Source organism: Pinus tabuliformis, chromosome 6 (assembly GCF_031772625.1).
Source record: "Pinus tabuliformis cultivar Carrire ecotype Pingquan chromosome 6, CPIR1, whole genome shotgun sequence".
NCBI classification, from domain to species: domain Eukaryota; kingdom Viridiplantae; phylum Streptophyta; class Pinopsida; order Pinales; family Pinaceae; genus Pinus; species Pinus tabuliformis.
In genome coordinates this window covers 657,383,346-657,405,808 of record NC_142292.1, presented here as the reverse complement: position 1 = coordinate 657,405,808, position 22,463 = coordinate 657,383,346, and the positions used below count along the sequence as shown (strand labels likewise).

At 41.3% G+C, this 22,463-nt stretch overlaps 1 pseudogene; it reads left to right on the top strand.

The window, feature by feature from the left end:
* The first annotated feature begins 330 nt into the window (after positions 1-330).
* LOC149260316 (protein SUPPRESSOR OF K(+) TRANSPORT GROWTH DEFECT 1 pseudogene) lies at positions 331-912 on the top strand (annotated as a pseudogene).
* Positions 913-22,463: the final 21,551 nt, after the last annotated feature.

The window sequence follows — 22,463 nt, the reverse complement described above, 5'->3', positions numbered from 1 at the left end:
GTCTTTAAAACTCAGTATCACTTCGTTGGCAACCTCTTCACTAATGATTCCTCGTGCTCGGCGAAACTTTAGTATGTCCAACAAGACATCCACTGAAAATTCTGGATGGAACTGAATACCAAGTACAGTGTTTCCAACAGCAAATATTTCAATATCTGGATGCTTTCTATACTTCTGTATCAGCAGCAACAGTCACAAGCTGGAAGAATCTTTACCGTCTGCTGCCCCTTTTTTTAATTATTGAAGGCGATCAAGTACAGGGGAAATCCTTTCTTATGCATTGAAGCTCCATGCAGTCAACTCTTTTGTTGCATTCAAAGAAATTCAGAGTATAGCAATTTCAAGGAACAGGCCATAGAGTATGTTAGACAGGCAGTGAAAGAAGATAATGCCGGGAATTTTGCCAAGGCCTTTCCTCTTTACATGAATGCCCTTGAATACTTCAAAACTCATCTGAAGTATGAGAAGAACCCCAAGATTAAAGAGGCCATTACACAGAAGTTTACTGAGTATTTGCGAAGGGCGGAGGAAATCCGTGTTGTGTTAGACGATGGAGCTAGTGCAGGGCCTACTGCAAATGGTGATGCAGCTGTTGTGACCAGAGCGAAGACCAAGCCCGGCAACAAGGACGGGGATGGAGATGGAGAGGATCCTGAGCAAACGAAATTGCGTGCGGGCCTCAATTCGGCGATTATTCGTGAGAAGCCTAACGTGAAATGGAGTGATGTGTCAGGGCTTGAAAGTGCCAAACAGGGTTTGCAAGAGGCAGTTATCCTTCCTGTAAAATTTCCCCAATTTTACACAGGGAGACGAAAGCCCTGGAAAGCTTTTCTTTTATATGGACCTCCTGGAATTGGAAAGTCATACTTGGCAAAAGCTGTTGCGACCGAAGCAGATTCAATCGACTTGTAAGATTCAGGTTTCAAAACCTAAAGGCAGCTAAAAAAACAATGAAACAGACTCTCCGTCCTGTGATAAGCCAACCCATATGTGGATTTCTTGGACGAATATCTTGAAGAAAGAACAATATGGAGGCCAACAGCGTGGAGAGGGCAGAGGCCTGCAGCGTATGGAGGCCTGTTCACTGCATATAAAATTAAAATCGTGAATCTACTAGGCGATTCTTAACAGTTCAGCCTTTGTAGATAGGTCCATCAAGGAATTTGCTTACGAACTGATGTTTGATAGAGCAATTGGGTTTGCTCCATACAATGATTACTAGAAATCAAACCTCCTTGTAGCGTTTCTACAACAGATTCACTGCGTATAATGCGTGAAATCCAATCCAACGTATTCACTGCATATAATGCGTGAAATTTCTGAGGGATGTGACAGAGATGTCAGTCAGGAGTAGCGTTACTAGCAAAAACGTACACAGTGACAGAGATGTCAGTGTCAGGCCCAGAGCAGCGCAGGACAGAGACGTTATATATGGCAGAGGCAGCATATCAGGAGCGCTGGAAAAGAATATGGCAGAGGGCCAGGACTGACATGCACATAACAGGCCACAGAAAAACAAGTGGCTCTGATACCATGTTAAACACACATGGACAGCAAAACAATGTGAAAGATAAATCATGTGAGTTCATTTTTTTTATTAACAGGAGATGTACATTTATAATACAATGTTGTGACTCTTGGGTTTCAGATCCCAAGGTCTCTTGGACTGCTTAGTCTTTTCGGCTTCCACACTAACCCTTTAGGATTAGGTGTCCAACAACTAGGCTAAGTCTGTGTCTAAGCGGAAGAACGGTCGAAGGGAAAAATGGCGAAACGAGGGCGTGGGGGAGCAAAAGAGCATGAGGACCGTTGGATTAGGCGAGGGAAGGCAAACAGATGAACGGTTGAGATTATACAGCAGGAGGGTACGTAGGCAAATGGGCAAACATGGTGGCCTAACATGATGGACGGCTAGGATTAGATCGCATGGGCAGTAGACAGATGGACGGCGGAGATCGCGAGCAAGAGAAAACATGCGGAAATGGTATCGGGTGAAGTGACAGTCGTCAAATCTGGCAGGGCAGATCGACGGTGGAGGTTGGAGCACGAAAGGGAACGTGCAAAAAGTGACAAGTGGTTTGGAGGGTGGTAAGTGGGATATCGTGCGTCCTCAAAGCCGTAAATGGTTTTGGGGAATTTCACGCGATTAGCCTCCCCGGCTGACACGTAGCATGGGGAAACCGCCCATATCATGTACCCTCAGCCCAATAACGGTCGAGCGAAAGTCCATGCAATATGGTGCGAGGACCGTTGGATCTGTTAAGGCAGATCTACAGTGGAGATTGATCGGGCAGGTTGGTGAGCGGGCGTGCGACAACCATCGGATCTGGCAAGGCAGATCGACGGTGGGGATTTAAAAAGGGAAAAGTCAAATGCGAAAAGTGGATTTGAGCGGTGATTGGACGATTTGGCTAGTGAGAGGTGTTTGATGGTTAAAAATCGTTTAAACATGAATTATCAGCTCCTACGCAAGCATTTCAGGCTGAAAGAGAAGGACATGGGAATGTGAGTGAGGCCTGAGACAAAAGGAGAGCGAACAAGTTGATGACCATTAAAATGGGGTAGAGTGCTATGAAATGACTTCGGTAACTGTGTTAAATGACAAAACTTCATGAAAATGAAAACCCTGTGATTTTGGGGTTGTTGTAGGGTTTCTTCCTCACACCATAGTCCTAGGGGGGGAGATGAGGTCGAGACAACTGTGAGCATCCTGATGGATCTTTTCTTTACCAACCTACTGATTAAATGAAAACATAAATCCAACAAACTGAAACACAACTACTCTGCCCTACACTACTGTAACGAAACTACAACCATTCAAGCAAATTAATAGGAAACAAGAAACTACTTGAGTCAATGAGCAGGGAACCAGAAATCTGTGTTGAACCATTGTAATGAACATGCATTTACTTAACCATATGAACAATCAAATATGCATCTATGGTACTGCTGTAATGGATATGAACTGCTGAAACAAATGAACAGAAAGCATGAATCCATATTGCTGATGTAATGAGAATGCATCTAATTAAGAAAATGAACAGAAATCATAAAGATAAGCTACTTAACAATACAGGAAAGAGGAGCTTTGGCTGCTAGGGTTGGGCCCTAACCCAAGATCTTCAGCCCTCTGAGTTAACTCAGTGTTGGCTCAAATCAAAACTCATCTTCATTATCAAAGAACATTGTATTACATCCAATTGTTACAAGTCAAAAGGTCCGAATACTTCTAACTGACTGACTGCCTAGCTGACTAACTTATGACTGGCTAACTCGCTAAAAAAACTGAGGTCCTAAGCCTCTTTATTTATACATCTGAAGTCTCAACGACTTCCCTCAAAATTAGGGAGGTACAGCTCCCAACTTAATGGTAACTTGTCCTTTCACTCTCACTAGCTCGGTTACCTTCTAGTAGGGAGGTTGCTTGTACTTCCACTTGCTTGGTTGTCTTGTTGTACTCCTGATTTGGCTGTGTGTACTTTCAGCTGATGGAGGGATATTCGAATGGATGGGTAGTAAATGAGGAGGATTTACCTCCTGTAATTCCTCTTTCTTGTCCCATCCGAGTTTTTACCAAGGTCTTTTACCATAGTTCCTTGCTTTTACCTTTTATTCCTGCATTTCCTTTGCCTTTATCCTTTATTCTTGCATTACATGCACATTAGACCATAAAGTAAAATATCCAACTCTAACTCAACCCATAAGCAAAATATAATGAAAAGTATGCAATAAGTTGTGAGAATAGTTGGTTTGACTAAGTTAGGAGGTGAATTAAGGCCAATTAAGGCCCATATAATTACTCAATGATGAGACTCTTCACCATCTGGAACATCACCATCAATCGATGCATTGTTGATGAGGGGGCATCCACTTGTATTATATTAAATTCAATTTGGCAGAAGCTAGGATCCCTCGAACGAACTTCATCCCCTATTACATTAAAGGATTATGATAGACTTCCCTCTGCACTTGTCAGACTTTTCTAGAACACCGAGGTGGAGCTTGCTGGAAAAATAGTGCTCCTATACATCAAATTCCTTGATGCCTAGTTGGATTACAATATATTGCTAGGTTGTAGCTACATGTATGCTATGACAGTAGTAGCATCATCATTATTTGTCATCATGATGTTTCCCCATGATGGGAAAATCGTCACCATGGACCAGCTAACATGTTATATGAAATAAGCATCTACAACCCCTAACAATGTGTTTCCTTTGATAGGGTCCTGTAACGAGTTTGTCCCATCCTTGACTGAAGTAGTCCCAGGAATGTTTAAAGCATCATCATTCCTTGGATTGTACCAAGGAGAACCACCAGTAATCACACATGCTTCCATAACACCAGTGTGCATGATGAGTTCATCACATACTACACAGTCTCAGGAAACCAATTATGAACACACCCAACACTGTGACTACTTAGCCATCGTTCCTGTCATATGCAATAAACCAAACACCTTTCTTGAACCCCCCTAGTTTTGTCTCGCACTAAGTTATGGAAATGCTTACATTATCCAGCATAGCTCGTGCGATACTTGTTTGGTGTTTGGCCCCACAGGCCATGTTAGCAAGTTCAGATGTTACCTTTCCTGGATTGATCCCTATGAATATCCCTCTAGACAACACATCTCCAGTCGTTTCGGCTCCAACGACACTAGTAGATGCTAGTAAAAGGGTCAAATAGAAAGGTAAGAAAATTGAAACCCTAGCTAATTCCTATCCTGGGGTATCTCCATCGTGTGGATTATGCGATGTATTAAGATACCCTACCAACCAATGCTGAGAATTGGGAGAGTTAAAATCTCTCCTTCATGCCACCTCCAGGAGATAAGGCCACATCATCGCGTAATGAGGGATTATGTACCAACAATCCATGCGATATATGAGCACAATACGACCACTACATGCACCATTGCCTTGAAATCCCTCGCTATCAGGACATATTGGTAGCCCTCTCCCAAGCCAATATTATGACACCATCACTTCCTAACACCCTAGTGGCAAACAATGTGTCTCAGACCATTTATTGTGTCCTCGAGGAAGAAGCTTCACACTCGGTTCCTCCTTGTGCCTATTGCCATTCTACCTCACACTCGACATCAATCTCCTCAGGCACGGTGAAGTTTCCTAAAATAGCCTCACCAAAACCTATGCACTAATGTGCCTTATGTGACAAACCATGGCATTTGATTAATCAATGTTGAGAGCTGAACAAAACCAGGGACCTTTTTGTCTCATTGGTCCACCTTCCTCGGCCTAATCGCACAAACAAGTTTAGACACAAGTGAAACCATTGTCACATTTTTCCCAAGTCCATCATATGAGGAACCACTCATACCTCCCTTGATTTTCATAAGCAAGGGCAGAAAATTGGTGTCAGGACCTCAACCCCTCCTCCCGCTACCAACACTAAGATCAATGGGTGGCATGCACCTTTAACAAGTTCCCCACCTCATGACATCAACCACCAGTCATCACCACGAACCATGATAGATGTTACATGAACCATCTATCATATGGGCACAGGATTTGCATTACATACAACTCATCCTTATGACATTTGTATCAAAACCTTTCCAAAATTGCAAAAATTGGATAGATTAGCATCTGACAACACCCACTCCATATAGTTCCCAAACAACCTCCTTCTACGGAGGAAGATTCCTTGCATCCAAGGACCAACACCTTCCCAAGAACCTTCCCCTACACACCATTAGGCTACCATACGAGAGATTCTCCCGCCACCTGGTGCTGATGACACCCAACACCATTTACAGTTCATATCCTCATCCGTAAGGAACCCTAATTCATGTAATTTGTTCATAGTTCTTCGGTGTCGAGATTGCTTCTCCCATTGCACAGGTTGCACCACCCATGACTGTACAGACCCATGCAGTGTATGCATTGTCAACATCATTGGGTTCAGATACTGCAACAAGCTCTAAATCATTTTCTTGCTTGTCAACCAACACCACTCGGTGCCAACCCCAACCTTATGACCCCTCACAAACTCTATCACCAATAGAAAATCTCTTTCATTTAGATGAAGATATTCTAGAGGCCATGAAGGAACCTGAAAACACCATTTGAGAGATTGGAATCCTCCCACTGAAGGCTTTGAAAATGTCCCTTGAGATTGTTTTTCTCTAAGTCATGTTGAGAAGTGTACATATCTTTACCCTCCCATTGCATCTATTCGTTGACAAGCCAATTAGCCAAGTAATTGGATCTAAATTTAACATTAGAGGACATGACCCTATAGATTTGCCTCATAATTGAGGCAATAATTTATAGACTGCCAATCAGGCACCAATTCTTAGAGACCTTCTGAAATCTAGATCCATTACATATCCTTGTCATTGCATTTACTAGGAGCATAGACTTATCTTTAACCACTAATTTTCTTAAGTCGCATTTTATGTATATTTGGAGGCCCTTTTCCAAGGCTTATATTTTTGTTGAATGATTGGCGTATTAACCTCTATGCCCAACATTGATGATCTAAATTTATGAAGGAAAAAAATGAAATAAATTCAAACAAAAAAAACAGAGATATAATGAAACTAAACTTCAATTAAAAAAATAGCAAATACTCAAAACTATTTATAGGCATAATGTAAGCAAACTAGCTTGAGTGGTAGTAGCATATCTTTGAGAAGAGATGTGACGACTACATGACTTTTGAATTGTGTTGTAATGAGGTTCTAAGGCCTTTTTATCATGAATAAACAATGAGAAACCATAAACATCCAAAAACCTAACCCTAGGAGATGAGTGACAAAAGCTTATGGGCCTTAATGAAGTTAGTTGGAACATCAACTTCTCAGGGTTGTAACTTTGGCATATGATATTTGTTTAGTGTGCAAGGTCTATTAGAGGAAGACAACTTTCGATTGTAGCCTCATGTTTTCCCTTTTTCCAAAATACGTCATTCAGGGCCTCAAAACTGCTCCAAAAGTTTAGGACCCAACAAACTGCCAAAAATAGAAAAATGCCAAAATAGGAAATTGTGCTGAAAAATAGGAAATTGATAGGAAACAATGTTGGGGGCCCAAGTGGAATTGGAGAGTGGCCATCAATATCCACTTGGATCAATGGATATGTGTGATAGGTATTATTCCATTCCTAGAGACCTATTTTATCCTAATAGGTCTTAGATTGCCTTTGGAAGCACCATCGAAGCACCTATTTTATCCAAATTGATTTACTTGCCTTTGTTAGATAGGGTTGTCATCTATATGTCCTAGCATAAAATAATCCCTTACTATGTTTCATTACATTTCTTATCTTCTTCTTTGTAGTTTGGTAATTTCATGTTGCAAACAAGCATGCTTTGTTTTTCTTTTGAGATATTACACCACATATTTTGTAGTTTATTATGGAAATAATGCATCTTAATATTTTTTCAAATGAATTTTCAACATTAGCCTCTACTACTCGATATTTTAGTTTTGAATGTAGCTCCTTTTTTCATTGGGAGAGGGTATGTTGCCTCTCCACCCACAACAACTGGATTTTATGTATATGAGCTATTTTAATTGTATGCTCATGCTTTTCTATAATGTACAAAGCCTATAATGATATGAAGATAAAAAATAGGCTAAAAATTAAAAGTGCTTGGAATCTCCCAAAACTAGGATCAATTCGTAGTGTTCGTCGTCCTAATTCCAACGACTCTTGAATCGCCTCAATCCGACATCGTATGAGGAAGTTAAGGCATTCTAAAGTGTTTGACCAACAACTAAAAAGTCAACAAATGGGTTGAATGGGTAGTTCGTACAACTGATGTCATCAACTGACTATGCAGGGTATGATCGGTGGAGGACCAACCAAGTTTTGACGTATGGCATCGCGCGTACAGGTTGCATTTGGAGCGTTTTGGTTGGTTATTTGGTTTTGAGGTGGCCCAATCAGAGGTTGCCATGTGGCCCAATGAAAGGACACCATGTGGCTCCCTGTGGTTGGACAATTTTTTTATAACAGGCCAGAAGGCCTCGATGGGGTTCGAACCCTCAACCTATAGTGCAACAACTCCACGCCCTACCATCACACCACAACTTTAGTTCTTATCTCATATGGTTAGTGGCTTATATTTATTATCATATGTTTTTGGCATTGGGAGGAGGGGTTGGGCGGTTAGCCCCAACCCCAGGTCACGGTGTAAGCCCCAACCCCAGGTCACGGTGTATACCCACATGACCATGCGAAGGCGCTTCGCAGAGAGGGCAGGGTTGTAAGCCTTGGCCCATGGTCACGACCAACCCACAAAACCATCAACGCCTAGAAGGGGAGCTGGGTATAGTCAAAGCTCTAGCCCTAGGCATATGGGAGTCGATGTAACGACAAGCAGAAGGTTAGGCAAAGGGGTGGGGTGGATAAGCCCTGGCCCCTGGTTTTCTGACGAACGATTATGACCACCGGTGAAAACAGTTAGGAGCCAAAGCTGGTGGGGGAGGGTAGTTAACCCTCGCCCCCGAACACATCACTGTTCACGTGACCTTATCCTGAAGGAGTGGAGGCCAAAGATGGTAGGGGTGTGCAGTTGGCCCATGCCCCCGGCCTTGTAGGTGCCACGTGACCCTGATTCGACGCATAGGGGTTATTGGAGAATTTAACGAAGCAACAAATTGCACCTTGTACGACAAGAATCTCGCTAGTCTTGGGTGAAATTATCGATTTGCGGACTATGTAAAGGGTGAAATCGTCACGCAATTGGCAGGTTTTGTCAATTTTCAGGACAGATAACAGAGCTTAGCTTGGAGAAGCATATCTTACTCAAATTTTAACCTTTTTGAGCTCAAGAAGAGCCTAGATGGGGGTTTTTGAGTGTCCTAGACTCAATGACAGCCTTTGTTTTCTGATTTGAGCACTTTATGATGAAAATTTTATAGAATCAAGTCTTTTAGTGCTAGAGGCAAAGACAATTTTGAAGCAGTATGGAGGCGTATTTGAGCATGGAGAGAGCTTAGTTAGAGGTTTTCCAGCCTTCCAGTTTCATCTGCAATAGTTGTTACTTCAGTAGAACAACTCTTTTCAATATTTTCTCAATGTGTTAAGGAGAGAAGCCCTTTTTAACTCTTCATTGTGGAGGAGTTGTAGGTTTATGCTTTTGATTTCAAGTGGATTACAAGGACCTATTGTGCGAGAGTCCTTTTTATGTTGACATTTTTTATGAATTGTTGTAGGGAGTTATATTTTTGAGTGAGAATTCTTTGTAGGAGAAACAAGCCACTCTATTGTCAACAAATTGTATGTACTCATTTGCTGTTGAAATAAATATAGCGGTCTAGTTATTGGAGTAGGCCTGAAGACGTAGCCCAGGAGGGGTGAACTCTGTCATCAAATGTTGGTTTCTTCTCTTCATGTTTATCATCTTGAGTTGCATGTGAATTTGTTTCTCTTTTAAGTTCATGTGAAAATTTAACTCACCATCTTGAAGAGGTTGTGAAACTTATTTTACCTTTAAAGACCCATTTTGTTAACTTGCAAAGTGTTAGAGGAAGGTCAACTTTGATAAGAGGAGATTTCCTCCATTTTTAGATCGTATAATCACTCTAATTAATGTATTAAGCTTTAAATTAGGGTTTTATTATGTTTTTTTTTCCTCTTTATTTATAAATAGTTGTTCCTTCTCTCACACATATAACATGTTTTACTAACAATGTAATCAACCACCTTAATGTTTCTATTATGGATGTTTTCCTGAATTACTCAATTTTGGAGGTGCAATCCAACTTAGGGTGCAAGTGCCCCATTATTTTATTTGTTTCATGCTCTTTATTTCATTTTATGTTTTGGTTACTTCAATAATTGTTGTTCTGGTTCCATGCTAAGTAATGGACCACTACAATGACATAATTATCTTTAAATGCTCTTTGTACATGTTATATGATCAATCTTGTATTTCTATCCCCATCATCCTCCTCTACACCAAGGAGGTGCTATTATATGTGCATTCTTGCTTCTTATATCTGGTTTGGGTCTATCCTCTTCATCCTTGTGATTGCATCACTTGGTGGTTGCAAATTTTCTTTTCTTATTTTGGTCACAAACAACATAAATCCTATTAAATAAAGAGTTTGCTAGCTCAAAATCAAAATAATAGGATTAAAATTTTTATTACATGTAGTATAATGCCTTGTGTGTAATGGCCTTTAATCTCTGCATGATAGGTTTGAAAATTTAATGTATAAATTTGATCTTAATTGAGAGTGTTACACAGTAATTTGTCACCATTGGTCACCGTCCCTATCGCCCTGTTTCCGTACATTGGAGGACACATTCCGAGACCTGTGAGCAGTGACATAACCCAAAAACACTTGCATTATGTTCCCCTGAGTATGCACTTCATGTTCCTTGAAGACACCTTTTGCAAATTATACCTGAAAAGTGCTCTTTTTCCATTGGTGCAAGTCCACAGTGTCTTACCCGCGCCAATCACTGAGATCCTCAAAAGGGGGTGCGACCATTGGCGCTCTGTCACAGAACAACACCCGCGCCAACCCAGTTTGGTAATGATTTTTGACAAACGCGCACCCATATGTTTAGTTCCTTTCCTATCTCAAGCTCCTTAAAAAATGAACCTGGATCTGCCGGAGCATAGTTCCTGATCTTATGTCAAGCTCGTTAAAAAATGAAATAAGGGTTATGAGGATAGTTCTTTTACTGTGTCAACCTCATTAAAAAATGAAACAACTCCCTTTCCAAATCGAGTCTTTTGATTAAGATCTCGTAAAATACAAGTCGAGTCTTTCCTAGATCTCGAGAGTGAACCTTCATTCCATCCACTTTGTTGAATGCAATGAAGCTTGGGGGGCATGTACCTCAATTTGTGTTATTATGTTGGGGGCATGCGAACTTATAACAAGCATAGTTTGTCGTTTCAAGCTTGTGTAAACATGAAACCGAATCCAAGCAAAGTTCTCCATGGTTCAAAGCTTGTGTAAAAATGAACCCATACCCGATTTACATCTTGTGATTGCCTTTTATCTGCTAAATTTTGTTAAATGAGCCTTGGTTGTTTCATTCCATCACCACCATCTCTTTGGCCGATCATATGCTCTCACTTGATTGTTTATCCTTTCCTGAGGAACCACAGCGATGAGTGGTTTTATTAGCCAGCCTCTTAACTATTATATGTTTTGAGCAGTTCCACCATTGCCGGAACCAGTTGCTACCCTTTATACCACTCGTTCCTTCAGGACGAGTCGCCTTTACGCTCTTTTCTGACTCGTAAAATATGAAAAGATTGTCGAGTACTTTTCCCTTTTTGACTCGTTAAAGAGAATAAAAATGGAGGTCAACTTTCAGCGCTTTTCCGACCGTTTAAAGATGAAAAGATCGCCGAGTTATCCCTCTTGACTCGTTAAACGTTAATAAGGGGCGGTCGTTTTAAGTTCTTTTTGTCGACTCTTAAAACATAAAAAGATTACCGGGTTTTTGTCGTTTCAGACTCATTAATGGTTACGAAACGACGTGGTTTTGATCACTTTTTTACTTTTTCAGGTCAAAATCACTATTTATGAAAAGTACTCCTCGATCGTAATGATCGGGCGGTTCTTTCGAGCATTGTTTTATACTTTTTCGGGCTCGAAAGACACAACTTTACGAAAAAAGACACCCTTGGAGTTTCCTTTTCTGCTGTCTTTTCAAACTCTCTAAACATGAAAAGATGCCGAGTTCTTCCCTTGTCAGACTCGTTAAAACCTGATGACATCGGATTCTGTCGAAATGACGCACCACAAGCATATGCTATCCCCATCAAGCTTGTTAAAAATAATTGGGGTACTCGCCAGAAATGGCGGGGGAAAAATGGAACCATAATTATTGTCGTGTCGGCAGTATGTCGCTCTTGAACATGGCACTTCTCTGCTTTCGTGTCTGGGTGGGGATATCTCATCTCATATTTTTCACTTGCCTCCGTGGACTTGGGTAATCCTGTTTGACCTCTCATCTGCTCATTGCCTCGTCATCATGACCTCTGATACATTGATGTCAAATACTGCCAATTCCACTATTGTGCCGCCGATATGTTCAAGAGAAGTTGACCTCTACAAAGAAACAACCTCCCTCTGATAGCTCGCACAATCTTGATTCACAACATTATCTCTCTGTCTCGTGTCGATGATGTGGGAAACATTATGACCCACCTTCGATCAAGGTCACTTCCTGTCGACTTCAGCTCATTATCCAGGAAGCTGATCTAGAGACTCCCTTCCGGTGCCTTGGAGCCTGCATGCCTCAATGGCAGGTTCTTCGTGTTCGACGTGAGGTTTTCATCATTGGCCTCCGATCGAATGATTCTACGGGTGTTCAACGTCAGATCACTAATTCACACGCCGTAGATTGTACATGTAGTACCTTGAGGGCCATTGTCATTATTGGTGGTACCTCTCGCGTCTGTTAACAGTTTCCATTATTGACTGGTAATCAGACGATGTTCATGCATGTTCGACTTCAGCTCATATATTCGCATGCTTGAACTTGTACTCTTGTTCGGGTCGAGATGGAGCGCAAGACCCTGGATTGTGTCTGTTGTAATCCAGGCGTGATTCTTGATACATGACTCATTCCCTGGATGGCTGCGACCATGCCTGAGTCTATTCATTGATCCTAACCAGATGGCTGCGTCCATACTATGGATCTCGATTATTTATGTACTCTCTTATGGATGGCTGCGACCATACCACGTACATCATGTAATTGAACTATCAGTCGTGTTTCTTAATGCAGATCCTCGGCGGCAGCTATATGTGTTCTTGTAAAGCATTTCACCCCTCTCTCCCTTTCGGGCCTCATGCTTTAGGGGGCATCTGTTACACAGTAATTTGTCACCATTGGTCACCGTCCCTATCGCCCCGTTTCCATACATTGGAGGACACATTTCGGGACCTGTGAGCAGTGACATAACCCAAAAACACTTGCATTATGTTCCCCTGAGTATGCACTTCATGTTCCCTGAAGACACCTTCTGCAAATTATCCCTAAAAAGTGCTCTTTTTCCATTGGCGCAAGTCCACAGTGTCTTACCCGCGCCAATCACTGAGATCCTCAAAAGGGGGTGCGACCATTGGCGCTCTGTCACAGAACAACACCCGCGCCAACCCAGTTTGGTAATGATTTTTGACAAACGTGCACCCATATGTTTTTTTCCTTTCAGATCACGAAGTCTTTTGAGGGTAAAATCCATCGAATAGAGGTCGAGAGTCATCATCTATACTCATCATCTATCCTTTCAGAGATAATGCCAATCCACAATGGGTGTCCTGGTTCATTGAATCTTCCTCCCTTCTCCATCTATAAAAGTCTGTCCTCATGCATTAGACAAGCTAGTTTTGGAGTTTTTTGAGGAATGCTAGTTGTGATTATGCTTGTCGTGAGTGATAGTGAAGCATAGAGAGGTTATGCTGCCGGAGAGGAGGTATATTGCAAGACACACATAGCTGCTCGCCCAGCCAGAGGAAAGGTTCAACGTCAGAACCTTGGTTGTATCTTTTCCCGTCTATTATTTATTAATGAACAACTGCTGTTATGGTTCCAATCTCATTGTCCACTATAATGATGTTTGATTTATTTCCTTTCTGACTGAAATATAGTTGTACTTTGGTGGATTTTATGCTTGTATCTGCTTCGTCCTTTGTGTGTGCAGGTGTCCGTTCGCGAGGATCGCTAGGATTGTGACCTGCTGGAGCAAGGGAGCGAGAACATCAACTCTGCATCGACATTAGCGTTGGATTCCAGGTTGGTCTTCTTAATTCACCCTTAGTGTACAACTAGGAACTTGCGTAGCAGCGTGAATCGATTGTGGCTAGTTCTATTTTGGACTAGTGGGATCACCTCTGAACCTTTCCTCTGGCTGGGCGAGCAGCTATGTGTGTCTTGCAATATACCTCCTCTCCGGCAGCATAACCTCTCTATGCTTCACTATCACTCACGACAAGCATAATCACAACTAGCATTCCTCAAAAAACTCCAAAACTAGCTTGTCTAATGCATGAGGACAGACTTTTCTAGATGGAGAAGGGAGGAAGATTCAATGAACCAGGACACCCATTGTGGATTGGCATTATCTCTGAAAGGATAGATGATGACTCTCGACCTCTATCCGATGGATTTTACCCTCAAAAGACTTCGTGATTTGAAAGGAAAAAACATATGGGTGCGCGTTTGTCAAAAATCATTACCAAACTGGGTTGGCGCGGGTGTTGTTCTGTGACAGAGCGCCAATGGTCGCACCCCCTTTTGAGGATCTTAGTGATTGGCGCGGGTAAGACACTGTGGACTTGCGCCAATGGAAAAAGAGCACTTTTCAGGGATAATTTGCAGAAGGTGTCTTCAGGGAACATGAAGTGCATACTCAGGGGAACATAATGCAAGTGTTTTTGGGTTATGTCACTGCTCACAGGTCCCGGAATGTGTCCTCCAATGTACGGAAACGGGGCGATAGGAACGGTGACCAATGGTGACAAATTACTGTGTAACAGAGAGTATTCATGTTACAAGACATTTTAAGTCATTAAAAAACCTTGGCCTATTGTTTTAATCCCATGTTCACAATGTCCAAATTTGGGCTTAGGAGTTGCTATAATCCTCTCATGAATGGGAATGCATGAATTTTGATAATATTTTATGCATCGCTCCATAATAGCAAGCCATTATACAAATGAACTTGGAAGAGCTCAATCGAATGTCCTTTATGGACAAGAACAAAATTTAGCACCTTAACTCTAAGCTGGAATTTTGGTGTCAATTGATGCACCATAAGGACATCATAAGTGGGTCTACTCAAGAGAAGCAACATCAGTAGAAGGTGAAATGGGCCATTGAACACTCATTTTCCCCTTGTAATCTATCACATATAATCCTACTTATAACCAATTATTGCATACCCTAATAGTATATGATCTTGTAACAATACAAGCATGTCTTTCATTGTTTATGTGAAATATTTTAACAACAATTACTTTGAGTTTGTAACCTGCGACATATAAATAAAAAATGGAAACTCAATAATTATCTAATTATTTCATATCTTTTTAGCAGTTAATACTATGTGAAACTTTCTTTACATTTTACTCTTTATGTCTCTAAAATGCCCTATCAACAAGCCTTGAGGGCTAGCTCAAGCCACAATGGGCTAGATAAGAGATTTCTCCTCCAAATTGGGAGGAGCACATTTTCAGCTCTCTTAATCCCCCTTAGGCGAGGTGCTTGGAGCTTAGGCCCAACAATTTACCCTAGATACCACTTGTTGATGACAATGAGGTTTTTGACAGTTTCCTATGCTTGGTTACAAGGAAAAAAATAAAAACCTTTGTCAATAATTGGTTTTGTGGTTAGTAATCACAGCGAGACCACAATATATGGATTTTTTAGGGCATGGCCTACTATGGGAATTGGTTTACCAAACCAAACATCCCCCAATACTTGGACTCTAAGAGGTCTCAAGGTCAATCCTATCAAGAGTCACATTAGATGATATGCATTGAATAAGTTCTCAACAATGGAACCTATACTCTCTTTGTGGTTACCCTACCCCCAATTCCTTGCCAATATAGTAGTTGCAATAGGCCAAGGGGATGTAGCCCAAAAAAATTGGAGGTTGAATCACCCCATGGAAAAAAAGGTTGGATTTTTCCGCTGAGACTTTTGGGATCCATAAACTTATTTGAAAGATCATTGTTCTCCTTTTGTCCAAGGAAAACCTTATTTAGGAAACCTTAGGGCGCTTCTATGGATTATGTAGATTGTGCCAAAAATAAATCAATCAATGCACACATATTAAAGGAAACCGACCTAAGGGATCAACCTTGAGGCCTCTCACATGAAGCTCAAAGCACTCAATCACTTGAATTAGCCCACCAAACTATAAAGGATCATCATTCTACGCAATGCTATAAATTTTTCATGGACACAATACAATCATTTTGCATATATATATATATATATATATATATATATATATATATATATATATATATATATATATATCCCCCACAAAAAAACACATTATACACTCTCTAAGGTTTACAAAGACATAAAGTGGTTAAATAATATTAGGAAATACATTCATGGAGAAAAATTCAAGATAAAAATGTCAATATAGCAATAACTTCTAGTTACTAACAGTGTAGAATTTCTCACTGTAGATCACCTCATAATGCAATATACTAAAGAAAAATACTTGATTTACTACTACAAACTAACTTGCAGAAGCTTAATCGATTTTGAGCAAGATCAAATAGAACACATATAACAGAGAATGAGAAATCAATCACACATGAACACAGAAGAATACTCTGGGGAAAGCCTCAGCGAAAACCCTCGATATTTGTATTATCATACAAGTGGAAATATCTCCGGATTACACAAAGCTTTAGCTCACAAACTATCTAGATCTCAGTACAATCCCTCAACGCTACTCATAGAATGAATAGACACAACATATACCTTCCTTCAGTCCTCCAAGCCTCCTATTTCCTTGCGCAGTTTCTCCTGGGTCCTCTGGTTGCCACCTCTATGAATTCACCTCTCACACAACTCACCAAACTTAGAAATAACTGCGCAATCCTCAAGGAATGAATTCCTTCTGCATGCAAGAGATATCCTCAATGGAATATTCTTGCAACTGATAGTACATTGTCCCATCCTTTGATCTCAACTGAGTCTCTGACTGAAATGACATTCACGAGTTATATATGAGAGAATATTCAGTTATATGAAGTACACTAGTTACATGCATGCATGCATTAACTAACTAAACTCACAATCAGTTCCATAAACTGTTGGAACTAATCTAACTGGACTTAACTCAGATAACTGAGCTAACTAATTACAACTCAAATTACAACTCATCCTGATCTCCTAATTAAGGGATAACTTCCTCAATCAAAGGGAAAACTGTTGCCTGTCTTCACATAGACTTCATGTTTGACTTTCTACAACTAATTAACTCAAGATGAATTAATTAATTATTTTTCAAACAGCTGTTAAGATCAAATTCGAATTTTAATTCTCAATTTTAGTTCAGGGACTAACTAAAATTGGAATGTATCCCGAAATGTTATTTATAGAAATGCTATCTCTGGCACTTCTATATTTAGCATTTCTTATTGCTATTTTCAACACTCCCTCTCAACAAGAAAGGGATTAACTGTCACCCCAATCCTATCTCTTTGGAACTCGAATTTGAATTTTGACAATGCCTTAGTCAAAATATCTGCGTCCTGCTCTTCGGTCGAAACATACAGCAACAACATGATCCTCTTCACCACATTATCTCAAAGAAGATGATACCGGATATTGATGTGCTTGGACCTATCATGAAATACTGGATTCTCAGAGAGTTTGATACAACTCTGATTATCGCAATAGATCACAGTTGGATCCATCCTCTGATCAAACAATCCAACTAGAATTTTCCGCATCCAAATGGCCTCACATGCTGCCTGACTCGTAGCCAGGTATTCAGCCTCTGCTGAGCTAAGTGCAACTGACCTCTGTTTCCTACTGTACCAAGAAACTACAGCTGAACCAAGATTAAAAATTCCTCCTGAAGTGCTCTTCCAATCTGATGGACTCCTTTCCCAATCTGCATCTGTGAAGCCCTGAAGCTTCACTCCCTCTGTCCGTTTGTACCATAATCCATACTGAGATGTGCCTCTGAGGTATCTCAGTACATGCTTCACTCCCTTCCCAAATAGCTTGGTAGGCTGAACCATAGCTTGACTCAGTTGGTTCACCGCAAAGCACAAATCTAGTCATGTGTTCACTAAATACATCAATGAACCCACAAGCTGCAGATAAACAGTAGTAGCTACTACCTCACCTGAAGTAGCATCCTCCTTCCTCCAATTACCTACTAGAGGAGTCTGCATGGGCTTGCACTTCTCCATGTGGAATCTCCTGAGTATCTCATTGGCATACTTGCTTTGAGACACAAACACTTCCCCATCCTTCTGCCACACTTCCATGCCTAGAAAGTAGTGCATGAGGCCCATGTCTTTCATCTCGAACTCTCTTGCAAGGTCATCCTTGCAAGACTTGATCAACCGATCATCACCTGTCAATATCAGATCATCAACATCATCAACATAAAGAACAATGATCAATGGCTTACCTTCTACCATGATGTGGTAAAGGTTCGCATCTGCGTCACTCTTGGTGAAGCCTAACCCGGTGAAATAGTTGTCGATCCTCGTGTACCAAGCACGAGGTGCTTGCTTCAACCTGTACAAAGCTCTCTTGAGTCGGCACAGATGCGACTCACGATCGAAGGTCTCAAATCCTTCCAAGCTCTATGTACACCTCTTCCTCAATATTGCCATTGAGGAACGCAATCTTCACATCCATCTCATGGATCTTCTAACCCATCTGTGTTGATAGTGCCAACATCGATCAAATAGATGAGAACCTTGCTACAATATCAAAATTCTCATCATAGTCGATCCCCTCGACCTGTGAGAAACCATAGGAAACAAACCTTGCCTTATGTTTCTCCACATTTCCATCAGCTGCTTGCTTTACCTTGTAAAGCCACCGAGAACTCACCACTAACTTGTCCTCCGGTCTTGGGACAACATCCCAAACACTGTTCCGAACTATGGAGTTGTACTCCTCCACCATAGCATCAACCCAGACTGGTTGCTGCAATGCTTCCTTAAAGGAAGATGGTTCGGTCTCTACACACTCCCCAACAAGGGCCATGTAACCAGTGTACCGCTCAGGTGATCTCCTCTGTTTGCGCTGAGAGGATGGATGTCCCACATTCTCTCTCGCATCCATCACCAATCTGTCAGCTTCCCTTGAGCGTTTCCGCCCATCTCTGGAAGACTCTGCATGAGTGGATGTCTCCACTCCTAGATCCTTTTCATGCGGCTGCTCCGCATCAGTCTGAGGCTCCTCCTCCTTAGGAACCAAAAGTTCCTCCTCTGCATGCAACTTTAGCTCCCTCTCAAGGGAAACTCGCATGGCCTTCTACTCGTTGAACTTCAGATCTCTATGTACCATTGTCCTCTGACTGGTAGGCAAGAACACCCAATAATTGTGGGGTGTATCAATGTACCCCACAAGTATCCCCAACTCAGCTGTTGGCTATAGCTTCTTCTGGGCACCTTTGGTCACATGGCAATAAACCAATGATCCAAAGATCCTGAAGTGACTCACATCTAGTCTCTTCCCGGAGAAGGCCTCCACTAGTGTCTTCATCCCCAGTATATGATGCGGGCTTCTATTCTGCAAGTATATTGTTGTATTGCATGCCTCATCCCACAAATGAAGTGGTAGGCCTTGGTCATGCAGCATCACCAGAGCTACTCCCATAATCGTTCTGTTCTTCCTTTCGGCCAACCCATTCTGTTGTGGGTTATGGGGTGCCATAAGCTCCCATTTAATTCCTTCTGCTTCACAGAAGTCCTTAAACTATTGAGAGACATACTCTCCACCATTGTCGCTTCGCAAGGCCCTTATTTTCTTTCCAGATTCTTTCTCAACCAAGGCTTTGAACTCACAAAACCTTGAGAAGGTTTGATCCTTCTTCTGCATGAAGTAGATCCAACATCTATGAGAAAAATCATCAATAAAAATAACATAATACCTTTGTTTAGCGGTGGGGGCTGTCGAGAATGGCCCACACACATCTGTATGAACTCGCTCCAGGATTGCTCCAGCTCGACTGTCTCGATCCTGAAAAGAAGATTTTGCATACTTACCCAAGGTACAACCTTTGCATGTATCCACTTACTCCAGTTTACCCTTGGGAAGTCTGGTAGAAATCAGTGGCATCATCTTTAAGGCCCCATGGTGCAAGTGGCCCAATCTTCTATGCCATAGCTCGCCAATATCTTGGCTTTGCACCAACTCCGCTTTGGAACTCAATGTAGCACAGTCATCTACCTCCAGCTTGTAGAGATTCTTTACTCGAATCTGAATCCTCTTGGTCTGTCTAGTGCCGATGTGCCTCAGGAATACCTTTCCTTTTCTAAAGACTACATCATAGCCTTTGTCTTCCAACATTGCGACGGACACCGGGTTCTTCTTCAGTCCAAGCACATACTTTACATCAGTCAGGGTGAGAGGAGCTCCATGCTCCCTCTGAAACACAACCGTACATTCACCTGAAACACGGTACTTTCCATCATCACCCATCTCTATGCGCATCTGGAGGTCCTTCTCCTCCAAGGTACTGAATAAACTCTTGATGCCAGTCATGTGGAATGAGGCTCCACTATCCAGGTACCAAACACAACCCACCATCGATGAAACCATGCATGTGATGAGGATGAAATCCAATTCGAATTGTGAGGCCAGTGCCTCACCATCTGATCCTTTCGAGGATCCCTTCTTGGAATTCTTCTGTGGACAATTCGTAGCATAATGGCCCACCTTATGACAATGAAAGCATCGCACTTTTGATTTGTCAATCTTCTTCCCACCATGGGAAGAACTCTATTTGGAATGGGAAGCCTTCCCCTTCCATTTCCTCGCCTTACTCGCTAAGGCTAGATTTTCTTCATCATCTTGCTTTGATGAAGATCCATCTCTGGTGCTTCTTCTTATCTCTTCCTGCATCAGATCCGACCACAATCATTCCCAATCTAGCAATTTCTCTCTTCCATTTATTGAGTCTTGGTAGCTATGCCAGCTCTTAGGAAGACTGAGGAGAGCAAGACTCACCATGTCATCATTAGCTATCATGATTCCTACACTTCCAAGCTCATCCCTGTAGGTGGTGAGCTTGTTCGTATATGTAGAGATCGTATCACCCTTTTCACACTTGATTTTTCGAAGCTTGTCTTTTAGCGCCAACTTCGTTTGATCGTTGCTCTTCTGTTATAGATCCTTCAATGTTTTCCACATTTAAAACGGTGTCTCCTTCCCATGGATACTCGAGACTATGTGGTCTCGAACTCCCTCCAGAAGAATCTTCCTTGCTCTAGCCACACATTTCTTCCATTCTGCCAATTCTTGGGCATTAGCTGCTGCTGGCTTGGGGACTTCTTGATCAATGAAGTCCTTCAAACCATTGTCCTCTAATACCACTTCCATGCGATCCTTCCAGGCTATATAATTCGAGTTGCCATCCAGGGCATACTCGAGTCTCAAACCGTTGAACGCCATTGGTGAAATTTGAGATGTGATAAGAATTCGATTTCTATAATCAGGAACTTCAAACTTCGAACTTCTCCCTTCTTTGTATACTGTTATTCGCTTTGATCACCTTTGCTCTGATACCATGTAGAATTTCTCACTGTAGATCACCTGATAATGCAATATACTAAAGCAAAATACTTGATCTACTTCTACATATTAACTTGCAGAAGCTTAATCGATTTTGAGCAAGATCAAATAGAACACATATAACATAGAATAAGAAATCAATCACACATGAACACAGAAGAATACTCTGGGGAAAGCCTCAGCTAAAAACCCCGATATCTGTATTATCATACAAGTGGAAATATCTCTGGATTAAACAAAGCTTTAGCTCACAAGCTATCCAGCTTTTAGTACAATTCCTCAATGTTGCTCATAGACTGAATAGACACAACATATGCCTTCCTTCAGTCCTCCAAGCCTCATATTTCCTTGCGCAGTTTCTCCTGGGTCCTCTGGCTACCACCTGTGTGAATTCACCTCTCACAAAACTCACTAAATTCATAAATAACTGTGCAGTCCTCAAGGAATGAATTCCTTCTGCATGTAAGAGATATCCTCAATGGAATATTCCTGCAACTGATAGTACACTGTCCCATCCTCTGATCTGAACTAGGTCTCTGACTGAACTGACATGCATGAGTTATTTATGAGAGAATATTCAGTTATATGAAGTACACTAGTTACATGCATGCATGCATTAACTAACTGAACTCACAATTAGTTCCACAAACTGTTGGAACTAATCTAACTGGACTTAACTCAGACAACTGAGCTAACTAATTACAACTCAAAGTACAACTCATCCTGATCTCCTTAATTAAGGGATAACTTCATCAATCAAAGGGAAAATTGTTGCATGTCTTCACATAGACTTCATGTTTGATTTTCTCCAACTAATTAACTCAAGATGAATTAATGCTAAGATCAAATTCGACTTTTAATTCAGGGACTAACTAAAATTAGAATGTATCCCGAAATGCTATTTATAGCAATGCTATTTTTAACACTTCTATATTTAGCATTTCTTATTGTTATTTTCAACACCCCCTATCAACAAGAAAGGGATTATCTGTCACCCCAATCTTGTCTCTGTGGAACACGAATTTGCATTTTGAGAATGCCTTAGTCAAAATATATGGATCCTGCTCCTCGGTCAAAACATACAGCAACAACATGATCCTCTTCACCACACAGTCTTGAAGATGATGATACCGGACATTGATGTGCTTGGACCTGTCATGAAATACTGGATTCTTAGAGAGTTTGATACAACTTTGATTATCGCAATAGATCACAGTTGGATCC